This window comes from Tamandua tetradactyla, chromosome 11, assembly GCF_023851605.1.
Source record: "Tamandua tetradactyla isolate mTamTet1 chromosome 11, mTamTet1.pri, whole genome shotgun sequence".
Classification (NCBI taxonomy): Eukaryota; Metazoa; Chordata; class Mammalia; order Pilosa; family Myrmecophagidae; genus Tamandua; species Tamandua tetradactyla.
In genome coordinates, this window is record NC_135337.1 from 12,274,849 (window position 1) to 12,294,426 (window position 19,578).

Below are 19,578 nucleotides of genomic sequence, written 5' to 3' on the forward strand. Positions count from 1 at the left end.
TTTCAATGTTTTTACATTTATAAAGACTTGTTTTGTGCCCCAGCATATGGTCTCTCTTGTAGAATGTTCCATGAGCACCAGAGAAGAATGTATATCCTTGAGTTTTGGGGTGCAATTAGCCCTATATATATATGTTAGTTCTAGTTCATTTATTAAGTTATTTAACTTCTCTATTTCCTTGCTGATCTTCTGTCTGGTTGTTCTATCTATAGAGGAGTGTGGTGTATTGAAGTCTCCTACTATTGATGTTGAATCATCTATTGCTCCCTTCATTTTGCCAATATCTGTTTCACGTACTTTGGAGCTTCTTGATTGGAAGCATAAAAATATACAATTTTATATCTTCTTGGTGAATTGACACTTTAATTAGTATATAGTGTCCCTCTTTGTCTCTTATGACATCTTTATATTTAAAGTCTATTTTGTCTGATATGAGTTTAGCTACTCCTGTTTGGAAAATCTTTTTCCCTCTTTTCACTTTCAATCTATTTGTATCATTGTGTCTAAAATGAGTCTCCTGTAAGCAGCATATAGCTGGATTATGTTTCTTAATCCATTCTGGATTTGGGGCAGATGTGCCCCAGCTGTACAGGTTGGCACTTTCTCACAGCTGAGAATTGAGGCTGAGGGCTGTACACATGAGCACTTAGGACTGTTGAAAAGTGCAGTTCCCAGAGCCAAATGATGTGTTGGGGGCTTGTGCACAGGTGTTGGTCTGGGAGTGCCATAAATGGATGCGGATTCTCAGAGGGGGCAGAGTCAGGCTGTGTGACACCATGGGCTGGGGGGCAGCCCAGACACGGAGGCCAGTGCCTGCAGCCTCCATGCACAGGCAATAGCATGCAGGGAACAGGGAGGGGGAAGCTGTGCTCAGGAGAGACACAGGAAAGGCAGGTTGGTCCGCACCTGAGGTGGGAGCCAGAGCAGGCACACACCCTGGGGGCTGGTGGGATGGGGGCACTTGGAAAACAGGAGCAGGGGATGGGGTTCAGCTGCATGGGGTGTGAAGTGAGCCTCCAGCCATGGGGCCATGCTGATAAGGGCACTGTGCCCACGGAATGTGACCTGGCCCATACCCCAGTCCCAGACCTCCGTCCTTGTACCTCCATGGATTCTGCTTCCTTGCCAGGCTTCATGCTTCCTCGCCAGGCTTCAACCCCCCTGGCAGTTGGGACAACTAATAAAAGATGCTCATATAACTCTACTTAATAAAATAAGTGGGATGGCAAATGACATAAAGGAGATCAAGAAGATAACAGAAGAGTATAAAGGGAATTTGAAATAATAAATAGAAAAATAGTAGATATCACAGAGATTAAAGAATCTTGATCAAATAAAAAACATACTAGAGGCACACAGCACCAGATCTGAAGAGATAGAAGAATGAATAAGTGATATAGAGGACAGGATAACTGACTTTGAAGACTCAAAACAGCAAATGGCAAAAAAAGATGGAAAAAATTGAATTGAATCTCAGGGAAATGATAGACAAAACAAAGTGCACAAATATATGAATCATTGATGTCCCAGAAGGGGATGAGAGGAGTAAAGGGCTAGGAAGAGTAGTTGAGGATATAATGGAGGAAAACTTCCCAACCCTTATAAAAGACATAAATATGCAAATCAAAGAAGACCAATGAATTGCAAACAGAATAAATTCAAATAGGTTTTCCCCAAGACACATACTAACCAGTGTGTCAAATGTTGAAAAGAAGCAAAATTCTGAAAGCAGCAAGAGAAAAGCAATCTATGGCATACAAAGGAAATCACAAAAGACTGAGTTCAGACTACTCAACTAGCACCATAGAGGTGAGAAGGCAGTGGTATGATATATTTCAGATCCTGAAAGAGAAAGATATCCAGCAAAAAATCCTGTACCCAGCCAAATTGTCCTTGAAAACTGAGGGAAAGGGCCATGATGGCTCAGTGTCAGAGTTTTTGCCTGCCATGCTGGAGACGCGGGTTTGTAAAAAAAAAAAAAAAAAAATTAAACTGAGGGAGAGATTAAAGTTTTCACAGACAAACAAGTCCTGAAAGAATTTGTCAACAAGAGACCGTCTCTATGCAAAAACTAAGGGGAGTTCAGCTGGCTGAAAAAAAAAATAAATAGAAGAGGGAGGTCTGGAAGAGAGCACAGAATTAAAGAGTACCAGTAAGAGTAACCTAAAGGATAAAAAAGAAAAAGAAGGAAAGGAACATATAGATCTGAAAAATAAAATCTAAAGTATAAGATGATGGATTCAAGAAATGCCTTTACAGTAATAACTTTGAATGTTAATGAACTAAACTTACTAATTAAAAGATACAATTGGCAAAGTAGGTTAAGAAATATAATCCAGCTATATGCTGTTTACAATAAACTCATCTTAGACACAGGATACAAATACATTGAAAGTGAAAGAATGGAAAAAGATGTTCCATGCAAGCTGTAATGAAAAGAAAGCCAGTTTGAATTTGTGGTGGACCCCAGAAAAGCCATGTCCTTTAATTAGCATTCAATATTGCTGGCTGGGAACTGTTTGATTGTTCACATGGATATGTGACCCACCCAATTGTGGATGGTAACTTTTGATTAGATGGCTTCAATGGAGCTGTGCCAGGGAGGTCTTGATTAGTTAGTTTACTAGAAAAAAAATTAAAAGAAAAAGCATTTTGGAAAGAAATGTTTTTAGGGCCATGAAAATGATGAGAGCCATAGTCCATGCTACCAGAGACCTTTGGAGATGAAGAATGAATATATCCCTGGGGGAGCTTCATGAAACAAGAAGCCAGGAGAGAAAGCTAGAAGATTCCATGTTCACCATGTGCCTTTCCAGTTGAAAAAGAAACTCTGAACTTCATCAGCCTTTCTTGAGCAAAGGTAACTTCTCCTTGGTGCCTTAATTTGGATATTTTTATAGACTTGCTTTACTTAGGACATTTTTATGGCCTTTTAACTGTAAACTAGCAACTTATTAAATTCCCCTTTTTGAAAGTTATTCTATTTCTGGAATATTGCATTCTGGCAGCTAGCAAACTAGAACAAGTAGCTATACTAATATCAGACCAAATATACTTTAAATATAAAGACATCATAAGAAACAAAGAAGGGCACTATATATTAATAAATTAATAATTAATAATTAACCAAGAAAAAATAATAATCATAAATGTTTATGCTCCCAGTCATGGAGCTCCAAAGTACATAAGACAGACATTGGCAAACTGAAGCGAGTAATGCATGTTTCAATGATAATAGTAGGAGACTTCAAGACACCACTCTTCTCTATTGACAGAACAACAAGACAGAGGATCAACAAGGAAATAGAGAACTTAAATACTTAGATAAATGAATTAGGCCCAACAGACATACATAGGCTGTTACATGACAAAACACCAAGATATTCATTCTTCTCTAGTGCTTATGAAACATTCTCCAAGATAGATCATATGCTGGAGCACAAAACAGTTTATAAATTTAAAAATATTCTAGGCTGTCTTGTACTTGCTGATGATTATTTGATAACCCCATTTAATTCTGCCAATTAATTATAAACAAAATCTTTCTGTTCTCATAAGCAGTGAAGGTTCTTGGTATCTTTTTATCTGTTGACTGAAATCACTGGATCTGTGACCAGTGGTAGGATAAACCTTGTTTTAATCATGGGAATGTCAATATAAGATTGTCTAGATATTACCATGCCCACTTGTGACTTTGAGATGATTCATCAAGGAGGATGCGGTAGCCATGAAATAGCTTGGGCTGTGTCCTTTAATTTTTCCCTTCACCTGGAGTGATGAGGGTGGGTATGGTTTTCTTGTGGCAAGGGAAAGCTGTGACCAGTGCCTGGAATTTCTCAAACTGCTTAGGGTAATAAATTCTGCTTGGTGCCTCTGGTAAAAGAAAATAAAAAATTAAAAACATTGATATTATTCAAATAACTTTCTCTGATCACAAAAAAGTGAAGCTGGAAATCAATAACCACCAAAGAACAAGAACTTTCACAAATATATGGAGATTAAATAGCACACCATTAAATAATGAGTGGGTCAAAGAAGAAATTGCTAGAGAAATCAGTAGCTATCTGGAGATAAATGAGAATGACAGGTTGTTCTGAGAGGGACATTTATTGCCCTAAATACCTATATTAAAAAGAAGATTAACTGATCACATGGAGGAACTTGAGAAAGGACAGTTAACTAACCCCAAAGCAAAGAGAAGAAGGTAAATAACAAAGATTGAAGCAGAGTTAAATGAATAGGAGAACAAAAGAACAATAGAAAGAATCAATAAAACCAAAAGCTGGTTCTTGGAGAAAATTAATAAAATTGATGAGCCACTGGCAGGGCTGATGAAGAAAAGATACAAATAAACAAAATCACAAATGAGGGGGGGTCATTACCACAGACCCTGAAGAAATAAAAATATCATAAGAGAATACTGTATGTCAACAAAGTAGACAACTTACATGAAACAGACAAGTGTTCCCTAACTTTGTCAAATTCTTCCTACAAATGAAAGCCCAGGCCCAGATGGCTTCACGGGGAAATTTTATAAAACATTCCAAAAAGCACTGACACCTGCTCAAGCTTTTCCAAAAACTTGAGGAAAAAGGACCACCACCTAAATCATCATTAATATAAATCTAAATCTAAATATATATAATATAATATAAATAATCATTAATATCACTTTAATACCAAATCCAGGTAAAGATGCTATAAGAAAGGAAAACTACAGACCAATCTCCCTAATGAACATGGATGCAAAAATTCTCAACAAAATATTTGGTAAATTGAATCCAACAGCACATTAAAATAATTATACACCAGGACCAAGTGGGATTTATACCAGGAATGCAAGGATGCTTTAACACAAGAAAATCAGTTGATGTAATACAGCACATTAATAAATCAAAAGGAAAAAATCATATGATCATCTCGATTGATGCTGAAAAACATTAGACAAAATTCAACATCCTTTTCTGAAAAAAACACTTCAAAAGGTGGGGCTGAAAGATAATTTCCTCAACATGATAAAAAGCATATATTAAAAACCTATAGCCAGGGGTACACAGGTGGGTCAGTGGTACACTGCTTGCCTTCCATGCAGGAGACAAAGGTTCAGTTCCCAAACCATGCACACACACACACACACACACACACACACACACACACACACACACACACACACACACATCCAGCATCATAATCAATCATGAGAGGCTGAAAGACCTCCCCCTAAGGTTGAGAACCAGACAAGGATGCCCTCTGTCACCACTATTGTTCAACATTGTACTAGAAGTTCTAGCAAGAGGAATCAGGTAGGAAAATGAAATAAAAGGCATCCAAATTGGAAAGAAAGAAGTAAAACTTTTGTTGTTTGCAGATAACATGAGATGATACTTGGAAAATTCTGAGAAATTTACAACAAAGTTACTTGAGATAATAGACAAATTCAGCAAGGTGGCAGGTTATAAAATTAATGTGCAAAAATCAGTAATGATTCCACACATAAGCAATGCTCTAACTGAGGAGTCAATACAGAAAAAAAATTCCATTCTAAATAGCAACTAAAAGAATCAAATACTTAAGAATGAACTTACCTAACTTACCTATGGATGTAAAGGACTTTTACACAGAGAACTACATGACATTGTTGAAAGAAATCAAAGAAGATTTAAATAGATGGAAAGAAATCCCTGCTCATGTATAGGAAGGTTAAATGTAATTAAGATGTCAATTCTACCCATATTGATCTACAAATTCAATGAAGTACGAATCAAAATTCCATCAACATATTTTGAAGACTCAGAAAGCTGGTTATCAAATTCATCTGGAAGGGAAAGAGACCTAGAATAGCTAAAAGCATCCTAAAAAAGAAAAAATGAAGTAGGAAGATTAACACTTCCCAATTTTAAAGCTTATTATAAAGTCAAAGTGATCAAAACAGCATGGTATTGGCACAAAATAAAAGTATTGACAAATGGAATTGAATGAAGAACGTAGAAGTAGACCACCAATTCTATGGTAAACTGATCTTCAACCAGGCCCCCAAATCCACTGAACTGGGACAAAATTGTCTTTTCAGTAAATGGGCATGGGAGAACTGGATATCAACAACCAGAAGAATGAAAGAGGACCCTTATCTTATTCCCTATACAAGAATTAAATCAAATTGGATCAAACACCTGATTTCATGTTATCTGCAATAACACCTAAGAGCCAGCACCATAAAGTTCCTCAGAACTTTATGTGCCCATCAACAGACAAGTGGATTAACAAAATGTGGTATATACATATGATGGAATATTATGCAACAGTAAGACAAAATGATGTCCTGAACCACATGACAGGATGAATGAGACTAAAGGACATAAAGCTGAGTGAAATAAGCCAGACACAAAATGGCAAATACTGTATGATTTCAGTTTTGTGACCATGGTAAAGATAAAATAAGAGGCTTATAATACAGAATATAGGAAATCTAGAGATGCATAGAAGCCTGAGATGGATGAACAGTTTGCAAATGAGGTTGTACTAAATTGGAAAGGAATAGACAGAAGTGAACATAGTTCACAAATGGGTTTATAAGTAATATTACCATAATGAATGTGAACATAATTAAAAGGGGTTGTATAGACTAATGTCTCCCACCAATTAACACTACATATATAAATAAGTTCTTTCATTAACTACTCAAATGTATGAATCTTGTACAAAGAGTGTATAATGTTGGGATATGGGGGGAAATGATATTGCATGCTCTGGGTTATGTTTCAAAGGAAAACATCAACAGTATTGGAGTAATACCAGGGGGACATAATATGGTGAGGGACAAGAGTTTGGATTTTCTCTTTGGTGAGGGTGTATTTATTGGTTGTCTTTCTCTTGGGAACAATGAAATTATCTAAAATTGAATGTTTATGGATGGTTGACTTTGGACATTGTACCTGAGGTCCGCAGATAGAGGTGACTGAAAGGTGCACTGACTGAGAAGTAGATCCATGAATGATGGTGTAAACCTATGATCAAACATGGTGTGGCTACAAAAAGAAATGAAGTTGTGAGACATGCAACGATGTGAATGAGTGAACCTGTGAGACATTTGGTGGAACAAAATACGTCATAAACAAAAAAGCAAATATTATACCATCTCATTTAGAAAATAATTGTATGAATACTGGGGTCTAGATTCTAAGCTCTTATAGCAGTCACATTTAGTCTGGAGTAGCAATTATTATTTCTGGATTTTGAGGGGCTGTTTTATATATGTATAACCTGATATCTAGAGATAAGAATGAAGCCAAATTCAATCAGGATTACAGTAATTCAGAATACAGGGGAAAGGAAGACATGCATGTATGTTAGAACTTCACCCACTCTATGAGCCCAAAGGAAGACAGCTTTATTATGCACAGAACCTAGCTTTTCTGTAGCACATAATCTAACTCAGCCTGTCTAGATAGATCATTTATACAATTCAAACACAGGGAGCCCAGAATAAGAATGAGAGCCTTTAATCCTGCATAGCTTAATGCAATGCCTGGACATATCCCAGAATATATTAAGCAGATAATCAAATAATATTGGCAGGGTGGGCCATGGTGGCTCAACAGGCAGAGTTCTCACCTGCCATGCTAGAGACCCAGGTTCGATTCCCAGTGCCTGCCCATGCCAAAAAAAAGTATTGGCAAAGTCCTTTGAGGGACTAGAGAAAAATTATGGAACTGTTAAACTTTACCACCAGGGAAACTCCAGATATTGTGCCAAACATTAAGGACACCCAAATCAACAGGCCAGGCCCTTGATCTTGAGGCTTGCTCTTCTGAAACTTTTATGTGCAGTGGTAGGGCTTGGACTACCTATGAGTATGCCTAAAGTTTACCTCCAGAGGATCTAGATGTGGCTTTTCTCTCTCTAAGCCCAACTCTGCAGGTGAAACCATTACCCCCACTCCCCCTATGTAGGTCATGACATCCAGGGATGAAAGTCTCCCTGGCAGTGTGGGAGATGACCCCCAGGAATGAGCTTGGCCCTGGCAATGTGGGATCAACAATGTCATCCTGACTAAAAAGGGGAAAAAGAAGTGTAACAAATAAGGCTTCAGTGGCTGAGAGAGTTCAAATAGAGTCAACTGGCTACACTGGAGGTCACACTAATGTATGCTTCAGTTAGATATTGCTACATATCAATACTTGCCAAACCCCAACAAAAACAATTTCTACCAATCATAGATAATACCTAGTGTGCTATATAGATTCTCTAAAAGTTCCATGAACCAGGGTAACTCTCCAAAACCTACAACCTCCAGATGTGTCCCTGAACCAGGTAAGTCCTGAAATGAAGAGGGGCCAGCCTCTCCATAATGTCAACTAGTCCCATTTCCCTATCCCATATTATTGACAGCCTCTTACAACCTGAAAGAGTTAGAATGGGCATAGCCCAAATACCCCTAAAATGTGGGAGAAAGGACTAAGGTGATGGTGGGATTATACAGAGAAGGTCAGGTTTATCAAAGGAGTATGATTCTTGAATCATTAAATTTATATTTATTTTAGTCTCCAGTACCTTAGAGCAGCTAGAAGTAAAATTATGGAATTGTAGCCCATGCATGCCAAACTCTGAAATCTGTTCTACAACTACTTGTTGCAATGTACATTTAAAAAAAAATGAATGGTGTATCACAAAAGATTACATGATAAACAAAGATGAAAGAAATAATGACTCATCCAGGACATTATGATGAGTGAAATAAGCCAGAAACAAAGGGGTAAATATTGTATTGTATGGCCTCCTAGAAAATACTTATGAGAATATTGGGCTGAGATTGTAAGTTCTTACAGAAGTCACATTTATTCCTGAGCTTTAAATGTTGCTTCTCAGTTCTGAGATGCTGTGTTATATGTACATAAACTGGTATTTTCCTGGAACTTTGGGTACCTGTGTGACACCTAAGACTCAAAGATGGAGTGCTGCAGCTCTGAAAGTCAGCATTACTCCATACAGCAACTGTTAAAGAAGCTGCAAAAGAGATCACGTTTCAGTTAGAGATAAGAACAAAGCTGATGTGATTGGGAGTAAGGTACCTCAGAATACAGGCTAAGACATGATATTGTCTGTAACTTAGGGCTTCACCTACTGTATAAGGCCAAAGGAAGAGAGGTTTGCTTTGTCCAAAACCTAAATATTCTGTATCAAACTATCTAACTTAACCTGTCAGGCCAGTTCAGTTAAACAACCCAAGAACATGGGGGCTGGAATTGGGAATGAGATCTTGCAATTCTGTATAACTATAAATGTATAGCCTGATACATTCCAGAGTATGTTGAGCAGATCATTAAAATCTATTGGCAAAGTCCCTTGAAGGACTGGAGAAAATATATAGAACTATTAAACTGGAAAATCCCTGGTAGTGTTGCAAACATTAGGCATTCCCAAGTTAATAGGCCAAGCCCTCAATCTTGAGGCTTTCTCTTATCAAACCTATTTTTGTAATGGAAAATTGAGTATACCCATAATTATGCCTAAGAGTTACTTCCAGAGAATCTCTTTTGCTGCTCAGATGTACTCTCTCTCTCTCTCTCTCTCTCTCTCTCTCTCTCTCTCTCTCTCTCTCTCTCTCTTTCTCTCTTCCTCCCTAATTCTGCAAGCAATATCATTACCCTCCCCCCATATGAGACATAACTTCCAGGGGTATGAGTCTCCCTGGCAATATGGAACATGACACCCAGGGATGAGCCTGGCCCTGGTACTATGGGATTAACAATGCCTACCTGACTAAAAGGGGAAAAGAAATGTAACAAAATAAGGTTTCAGTGGCTAAGAGATATCAAATAAAATTGAGAGACAATTCCAGAGGTTACTCTTATGCTAGCTTTAGATAGATATTACTAATTGCCATGGTTTGCCAAGCTCCAACCAACAGTATTTATTAAAACCCTTAAGAATACCCAAGAATACCCAAGGCTCTATCTGAGACTCAATAAAATTTCACATGCTAAGTTTATTTATCAGAAGCTTAAAATCTCCAGATGGTCTCTAGGCTAGATAAGTCCTTAAAGAAAGAGGAGCCAGTCTTTCCAAGAACATCAGCCAGTTGTATCCCCCAACCTGATAATGTTGACACCCCTTTTAAACATGAAAAAGTTAGAATGGTCATTGGCCAAATATGCCTATAGATTGGGAGAAGAATCAAAGGAGAAGGAAGAGTTGTAACAGAGAAGATAGGACTTAACAAATGAGTATGACTACTAAATATTATATTGATATTTCTTTTTAGTCTCCACTGTCTTAGAGCAGCTATAAGGAAATGCCTGAAATTGTGGAATTTCAACCCATACCATACTTTTAAATTTGCCCTATAAATTCCTGTTAAAATGTACTTTGAAATTTATTGTTTTTTTTGTATATACACTATATTTCACAATAAATAATGTTGAAAGAAGGAAGGAAGGAAGGAATGAAGGAAGGAAGGAAGGAAGGAAGGAAGAAAGGAAGGAAGGAAGGAAGGAAGGAAGGAAGGAAGGAAGGAAGGAAGGGAGGAAGGAAGGGAGGAAGGAAGGGAGGAAGGAAAGAAAGAAAGAAAGAAAGAAAGAAAGAAAGAAAGAAAGAAAGAAAGAAAGAAAGAAAGAAAGAAAGAAAGAAAGAAAGAAAGGCCCATCCAAAGGAAAAGGATGAAAATTCAGAAAATATCAACAAAGAAGACCAGACTGTGGAAATACAGGACAAAGACTTTTAAAAAATTATATTTGATATGTCCAAGGAGATGAAAAAAATGCGGAAGAAATAAAACTCTAGGATATCAGGAAAACAATGAAGGAACAATAGAATCACAACAAAGAAATAGAAATTTTTAAAACAACCAAAAAACTATTGTAGCTGAAGACTACAATAACTGAAATTAAAAATTCTCAGAAGGATTTCAGCATCAATTTGTAGGTGGCAGAAGAAAGAATAAGTGAACTCAAAGACAAAACAATTGAAAAGAAACCTGTTGAAAGGCAGAAAGAAAAAAAAAGAATTAGAAAAAGTGAAAATAACCTATGAGATGTGTGAGATACCAGTAAATGAACCAAGATATACAGTGTGGGAATCCCAGAGGGAGAAGGAGAGAAAGGAGCGAAGGAATCTTCAAGGAAATAATGGCCAAAAAAAATTCCCAAGCTTGGTAAAAAATATGAATATACACATACAAGAAGCCAAAGGAAGACCAAACAGGATAAACTTATAGGAAAATATGCCCAAATATATGGTGGTCAAAGTATTAAATGCAAAGGACAAGGAGAGAGTTCTGAAAGCTGCAAGAGAAAAGTAGCATATTATTTACTATGGAATCCCAATTAGATTAAGTACCAATTTTTCATCAGAAACCATGGAGTTAAGAAGGCTATCTTCTGAAAATATTTAAAGTGTTGAGAGAAAACAATATACCAGAGACGGAATGGCAATTGCTAAACAATGAGACTTTCTTTCAAAAATAAGGGAGAAGTCACCATCCATCTGTCCAGTAGCAGTGGTGGGAGCAGCAGAAGATGCAGTAGCAACAGCAGCAGCAACAAGACAGACTCGTGAACATTCCCTGCTGCAGCTGAAGTGACTGAGGAGAGGGGTACCTCCTCCTTCCCAGCACCATGGGACTTGAAGTCCCAGTGTCCAGAATGCCAGCATTTTTTGTTGGAACATATGCTGCACATTATGGCAATTTTGAGTCCACCAGCCAACGTGACCTTTGAAGATGAAGAAGGAGAACACCCCTGGGGGAGCTTCATGAAGCAAGAGGTCTGAAGAGGAGGCTAATAAACCTTGCCATGTTCACCATGTGCCTTTTCCAGTTGAGAGAGAAAACCTGAACTTCACTGGCCTTTCTTGAGTGAAGGTAACCTCTTGTTGGTACCTTAATTCAAACATTTTTGTAGACTTGCTTTAATTCTGATATTTTCTTGGCCTTAGAACTGTAAACTAGCAACTTATTAAATTCCCCTTTTTAAAAGCTATTCTAGTTCTGGCATATCACATTCCTGCAGCTAGCAAACTAGATCAGCTCCCTTCAACAAGTTCACGAAGGAACTTAAGAAATATGGGGTATTGTCTTTGGTTCAAGTTTGTGATGCTACATATGATTAAGTTCCTGTTGAAAAAGAAGGATTACATATTCGAGATTGACCATTTGATAATGGAGCTCCACTCCCTAATTGAATAGTAAATGATTGATTAACCTATTAATAACCAAATTTCAGGAACAGCCAGGTTGCTGTGTTGCAGTGCATTGTGTTGCAGGACTGGGAAGGGCACTTGTGCTGGCTACACTTGCGTTGATTAAATGTGGAATGAAGTATGAAGATGCAGTTCAGTTTATAAAAAAGGGGGGGTGAATGTCATGGTTAGGCTCATGTGTCAACTTGGCAAAGTGTTAGTACCTGTTTGTTTGGTTGGGCAAGTGTTGGCCTGTCTGTTGCGATGAGGACATTTCATAGAATTAAATCATGATCATGTCAGCTACATCCACCGCTGATTACATTTGTAATCAGCAAAGGGGAGTATCTTCTGCAATAAGTAATGCTTAATCTGATCACTGGAAGCCTTTTAAGGAGGATTCAGAAGAGACAGGCTCTTCCTATTTCAGTTGATGAGCCTCTCCTGTGGAGTTCATCCAGACCCTCCATCGGAAGTGTTGGCGTCACAGCCTGCCCTGCAGATTTTGGACTCTGCATTCCCACGGTCACGTGGGACACTTTTAAAAATTTTATATTTGCAAGTGTTCCCTGTTGATTCTGTTTCTCTAGAGAACTCTAACTAATACAGGGAACGTTAAATTCCAAGCAGCTGCTTTACCTGGAGAAACACTGACCTAAGATATGATTACGCTTTAGAGATACCAATGGGCATGGCTGTGTATGGTAGAAAGTAGCATAAATGAAGGTTAACTTGATTGTGTCATTTAGAGGTAACTGATGGTACCTGGAAATATGAATTTGGAATCTTAACTATGTCATCAAAGTACTGACAGATTCAATACTCCTCAACCACTCTACTAATGAGTGAAAAAAGCAAACAAAAAAGAAACCCTCTATAATATGAATAAAATGTTTAAGAAAGGGGGAAAAATGAGGGAGAAATTAAAACATACAAAACTTGAGGGAGTTCATTACAAGTAGACTTGCCCTGCAAGGAATGCTAGAAGGTGTTCTTCTGACTAAAAGAAAAGGACACTAGACAGTGGCATAAAGAAATAAATATTGCCAGTAAAGATAACCATATGGGTTATAATTATAATGCCAGTACTGCGGTAGTGTATTTTGGTGTGTAACTCCACCGTGTACTTTGTACAGGTGCTAAAATGCAAATGCATAAGAAGTAATGACAAATCCATGGTTTGAGGTTAAAATGTGCAAAGATATCACTTGTAATAAGTTGAAAAGAAAGATGGGGTTATGGTAGGCTATAGAAACAGTGTATGAGTGTGCTATTGATGCTCAGTTGGTATCAAATAAAAAATTATTGCTATATATTTACTAGGGTAAATTTTAACCCATGGCAGCCACAAAGAAAATATACTCAGGGAGAAATGAGAAGGGACTCAATATGATACAATATAAAAAATGAAATAAATATGGAAGAAGGCATTAACAGAATTGAGGATCAAAAAAGGCATAAGACTCACAAGGACTATATAGCAAAATGACAGAAGAAAGTTCTGAATTATCAGTAGTTACTTTAAATTTAATTGAATTAAACTCTTTAGTCAAAAGGCAGAGATTGGAAGAATGGATAAAAAACACAGCCCAACTATATGCTATTTACAAGAGACTCACCTTACATCCAAAGACAGAAGTAGGTTGAAAGTAAAAGCAGAAAAAAAATATATATGCAAGTGATAATCAAAACAGAGCTGAAGTGGCTAGACTAATATGAAATATGCTAAACATTAAAACAAAAACTTTTATGTGGGACAAAGAAGATCACTATATATTGATAAAGGGGTCAATTCAACCAGAAGACATAACAGTTAAATACATATGCATCTAATAGCAAAGCCCCAAAATATATAAAGTTAATATTGATGCATTTGAGTGGAGAAATAAACAGTTCTATATTAATAGTAGAGACTCTAATATCCCACTTTCAATAATGAATACAACATCTAGACAGAAGTTCAATAGACAAATAGCTTAGAATGATACTCTACATCAACTAGACCTAATAGAAATATATAGAAAACCTTACCCAACAGCAACAGAATACACATCCTTCTCTAATGCATATAGATAATTCTCAAGGATAGACCATATGTTATATCACAAAACAAGTCTCAATAAATTAAAAATATTGAAATCATAAAATGTGTCTTCTCTGACTACCATGTAATGAAATTAGAAGTCATAACAGAGGGGGAAATGGAAAATTCACAAATATGTGGAAAGATAGAAACATTCTGTTAAGCAACAATGGGTTAAAGAAGAAATCACAAAGGAAATTAGGAAATAACTTGAAGCAAATGAAAGTATCACATTCCAAAACTTATGGGATGCAGCAAAGGCAGTGCTGAAGGAGAAATTTATAGCTCTGAATGCCTTACACTAAAAGATAAGAAAGATCTCAAATTTGAGTCTTGACCTCAAAACTGGGGGATCTAAACTCTGTAAGTGAAACCACTGCCTTCCCCACTATGTGGGACATGACATCCAGGGGTGAAAGTCTCCCTGGCAGCATCAGAGATGACTCCCAGGGATGAGTCTCATCCCTGGCACCATGGGATCAACAATGTCATCCTGACCAAAAGGGGGAAAATAAGGGTAACTAATAAAGTATCAGTGGCTAAGAGAGTTCAAATAGAGTCAAGAGGCTACTCTGGAGGTCACTGTTATGCATGCTTCAGTTAGACATTGCTACCTACCATAACTTGCAAAACCCAAACCATTCCTGCCAATCCTAAAGAATACTCAGACATTACATAAGATTCTGCAAAGGTTCCTTGCACTTGAGTAGCTTTCCAGAAACCTACAATCTCCAGATAAGTCCCTGGACCAAATAAGTCCTAACATGCAGAGGGCCCACCTCTCAGGAGCACCAAGTTCCATCCCACTATTCAATATTATTGATAGTCCCTTCCAACGAGAAAAAGTTAGAATGGGCATATCCCAAATACCCCTAAAGATTGGGACATAGATCAAAGGTGATGATGGCGTTATACAGAAAAGGCAAGGTTTAACAAATGAGTATGATTGTTGAATCATTATATTGACATTTCTTTTAGTCTCCAGTATCTTAGAACAGCTAGAAGTAAAAACCTAAAATTGGAATTGTAACCCATACCAAACTATGAACTCTGTTCTACAACTAATTGTTGCAGTGTGCTTTGAAATTTATTACTTTTTTTGTATATGTTATTTTTTGCAAAAAGAAAAGAGTTGATTGTGATGATAAATGCACAGATATATGATGATATTGTGAACTACTGATTGTACTTTCTGGAAGATTACATGGTATGTGAATATATAATATATATCAATTAAAAATAAATAATAAAATTATTAAAGGAGAAGTTGGAGTTATAAAAGAGAATATATGATTTTAAAAATGAGTATGACTCCTGAATCATTATATTGATATTTCTTTTAGTCTTCGGTGTCTTGGAGCAACCAAAGAGATAAATTTAAAATTGTGGAACTTTAACCATTACAAACTCTGAAACATGTTCTATAACTAATGGCTGTGGTGTGCTTTGAAATTTATTCTTTTTGTACATATGTTATTCTTCATAACAAAAAAAAATTTAAACCAATGGATCTAGAAAAAGAATAGCAAATTAGACTGAAAGCAAGCAGAAGGAAGGAAATAGCAGGTATTCAAGTAGAGATAAATGAAATAGAGAATCATTTAAAAAGTAGAGAAAATCAGTAAAACAAAACATTGGTTCTTTGAAAAGATCAATAAAATTGACAAACCTTTAGCTAGACTGGCAGAGAAAAGGGAGAAAAGCCATACATATAACATCAGAAATGAAAAGGACTCATTGAGACTGACCTCACAGAAATAGAAAGACTATAAAAGGATACTATGAGCAACTGAATGAGCAACAAAATAAGATAATCTAGATGAAATGAACAAATTCCTAGAAACACTCAAACTATCTACACTGACTCAGAAAGAAATAGAAGACTTCAACACAAACCAACAACTAGTAAGGCGATGAAATCAGTAACCAAAACCCTCCCAATGAAGAAATGACCAAGGCCAGATGGTGTCATGGGGAAATTTTATCACTATTCCAAGAAGAATTAACACTATCCTACTCAAACTCTTCCAAAAAAATTGAAGAGGAGGGAACTTTCCTTAACTCATTCTATGAGCTCAACATCACCCTCAAACCAAAACCAAATAAAGATGCTTCAAGAAAAGAAATTTACAGTCCAACATCATTTTTAAACATAGATACAAAAAAACCTCAACAAAATACTAGCAAACTGAATCCAATAGCACATTAAAAGAATTATATACTATGATCAAGTGGGTTTTATCCCAGGTATGAAGGGGAAAAAACACATAATCATCTCAATTGACATAGAAAGGGGCTGTGCTGGTTTGAAAGGAAGTATGCCCCCTAAGAAAAGCCATGTTTTGATATAAATCCCATTTCTTAAAGGTAGAATAATCCTTATTCAATACTGTATATTTTAAACTGTAATGAGATCATTTCCCTGGCTGATGTGATTTAGTCAAGAATGGTTGTTAAACTGGATAAGGGGATGACATGTCTTCACCCATTTGGGTGGATCTTGATTGGTTTATTGGAGTCCTATAAAAGAGGAAACATTTTGGAGAAGGAGAGATTCAGAGAGAGCAACACTACGAAGCAGAGAGTCCACCAGCCAGCGACCTTTGGAGATGAAGAAGGAAAATGCCTCCCAGGGAGCTTCATGAAGCCGGAAGCCAGGAGAGAAAGCTAGCAGATGATGCCATATTCGCCACGTGCCCTTCCAGCTGAGAGAGAAGCCCTGACTGTGTTCGCCATGTGCCTTCTCACTTGAGAGAGAAACCCTGAACTTTATCGGCCTTCTTGAACCAAGGTATCTTTCCCTGGATGTCTTTGATTGGACATTTCTATAGACTTGTTTTAATTGGGACATTTTCTCAGGCTTAGAACTGTAAACTAGCAACTCATCATATTTCCCTTGTTAAAAGCCATTCCATCTCTGGTATATTGCATTTCAGCAGCTAGCAAACTAGAACAAGGGCACTTGACAAAATCCAGCACCCCTTCTTGAGAAAAAACACTTGGAAAACTGGGAATAGAAGGAAATTTCCTCTTGTATGTTAAAGGGCATATATGAAAACCCACAGCTAACATCATATATAATGCTGAAAGACTGAAAGCTTTCCCTCTAAGATCAGAAACAAGACAAGGATGACCACTGACACCACTGTTAACATTGTACTGGAAGTTCTAGCCAGAGTGATTAGGCAAGAAAAAAGAAAAGCATCTAAATTGGAAAGGAAGAAGTAAAACTTGTCCTACTTTGCAGAAAAATCCAACACAAAGCTACTTGAGCTAATAAATGAATTCAAAAAAGTGGTGGGGTACAGGATCAGCATTAAAAAAATCAGTAGTGATTCTATATACTAGTCATGAACAATGTGAAGAAGAAATTAAGAAAAAATTTCCATTTACAATAGCATCTAAAAGAATAAGAAATTTAAGCTTAAATCTAACCAAGGTCATAAAGGACTTGTACACAGAAAACTACAAGACCTTGCTAAAAGAAATCAAAGAAGACCTAAATACATGGAAGGATGTTTATGTTCATGGATTGGAAGATGAAATTTTTTTTTTTTTTTTTAAAGGAAAGACAGAGAGAAGGAATGAAGGATAGAAGGAAGGAAGGAAGGAAGAAAGGGAAACATTTTTAAACATTTTCTTGTTTTATTGTATTCTGTTTCTCCGTTTTTGTTACATGGGCTGGGGCCGGGAATCGAACCGAGGTCCTCCGGCATAGCAGGCAAGCACTTTGCCCGCTGAGCCACCGCGGCCCGCCCGGAAGATGAAATATTTTTAAGATGTAAAGTCTACTCAAAGCAATTCAATACAATCCCAATGAAAATTCTAATAACCTTCTTTGCAAAAATGGAAAAGGCAATCTTCAAATTTATATGGAAAGGTAAGGGACCCTGAATAGTTGCAACCATCTTGGAAAAAAACAACAAATTTGAAGGACTCACACTTCCAGATTCTAAAAACTATTACAAAGCCACAGTAATCAAAACAGCATGATCCTGGCACAAGGACAGACATATGGACCAATGGAATCAAACTGAGAGTTCAGAAGTCAATCCTCACATTTATGGCCAATTGATTTTTGACAAGAGTACCAAGTCCACTAAATTGAGACAGAATAGTCTTTTCAACTAATGTTCTGGGGAAACTAGATGTTCATATTCTAAAGAATAAAGGTAGGTTTCTACTCCATATCATACACAAAAATCAACTCAAAATGGATTAAAGACCTAAATATAGGAAAGACAATATAAAAATCCTAGAAGAAAACATAGGGAAGCATCTTCAGGGCCTTATGATAGGGAACAGTTTCTTAGATTTTACACCCAAAACACAAGCAATAAAAGAGAAAATAGAGACTGTTGGGAAAATGGCCAACTAGAGTAGCTTGAGATTAGCCCTGCTCCACAGAAAAGTTAGAGAAGGGACAGGAGGGTGACTGAGGCAGCAATCTGGGAGTGTGGCTAACCTGAGAGAGCCTTCTGCACCACATGTGGCAGTCCTGGTTGCAGAGCCAAGGGACTAAGAGGCAGAAATCTGGAACCTGGCACAGAAGCATGAACCTCGGAGCCTGTAGAAGTCACCGATGGGAGTGCAGGACTAGGAAGTAAGCCAGGCCACATTCCTCAGGTGCACAACCCTCACCAGCACAGCCCCATGAGCAGCGACTCACCCCACACCCCATGCACCGGAACCGTGTCACCCACTCCCATTCCCCACTCTCCAGGCGCCCCACCCCACTAGCCTCCAACGCACATACCTGCCCCACACTCCTACTCCAAGTGCAGTCCAACCAACATCTCCAGCACACTTCCTGAAAACAACCTCCACCTCCCTGTTCCCTGCAGGCTGTTGCCAGCGCATAAATTCTGCGGGCAGTAACCTCTATACCTAGGCTACCTCCACCCCTACCCAGAGTGTCACACAGCCTCACTCCACCCTACCAGAGCTCAGCACATCCATTTATGGCACTCCCAGGCCCATGCAAATGCACGGGCCCCCAATCACATCATTCAACTCTGGTAACCACACTTTTTAGTGGTCCTAAAACTGCACATGCACACCACCCTCAGCCTCAATTCCCAGCTCTGATAAAGTGCTGACTTGCGCAGCTGGGTTACATCTGCTCTCAACTCACGAAGGCATGATGCCAACTTGCTGCCACAGCTCTATGCATGTGCACAAAGGATCCCATGCCTTTGACCAGCATACACAAGAGTTATTTCCCCCAGACTGGTGCACCCACACAGCTACATCCTCCCTGGCTACTGGCTGCTGGGTGCCCACATTCACAAGCATCAGCATAACATCTCCAACTTGTGCCC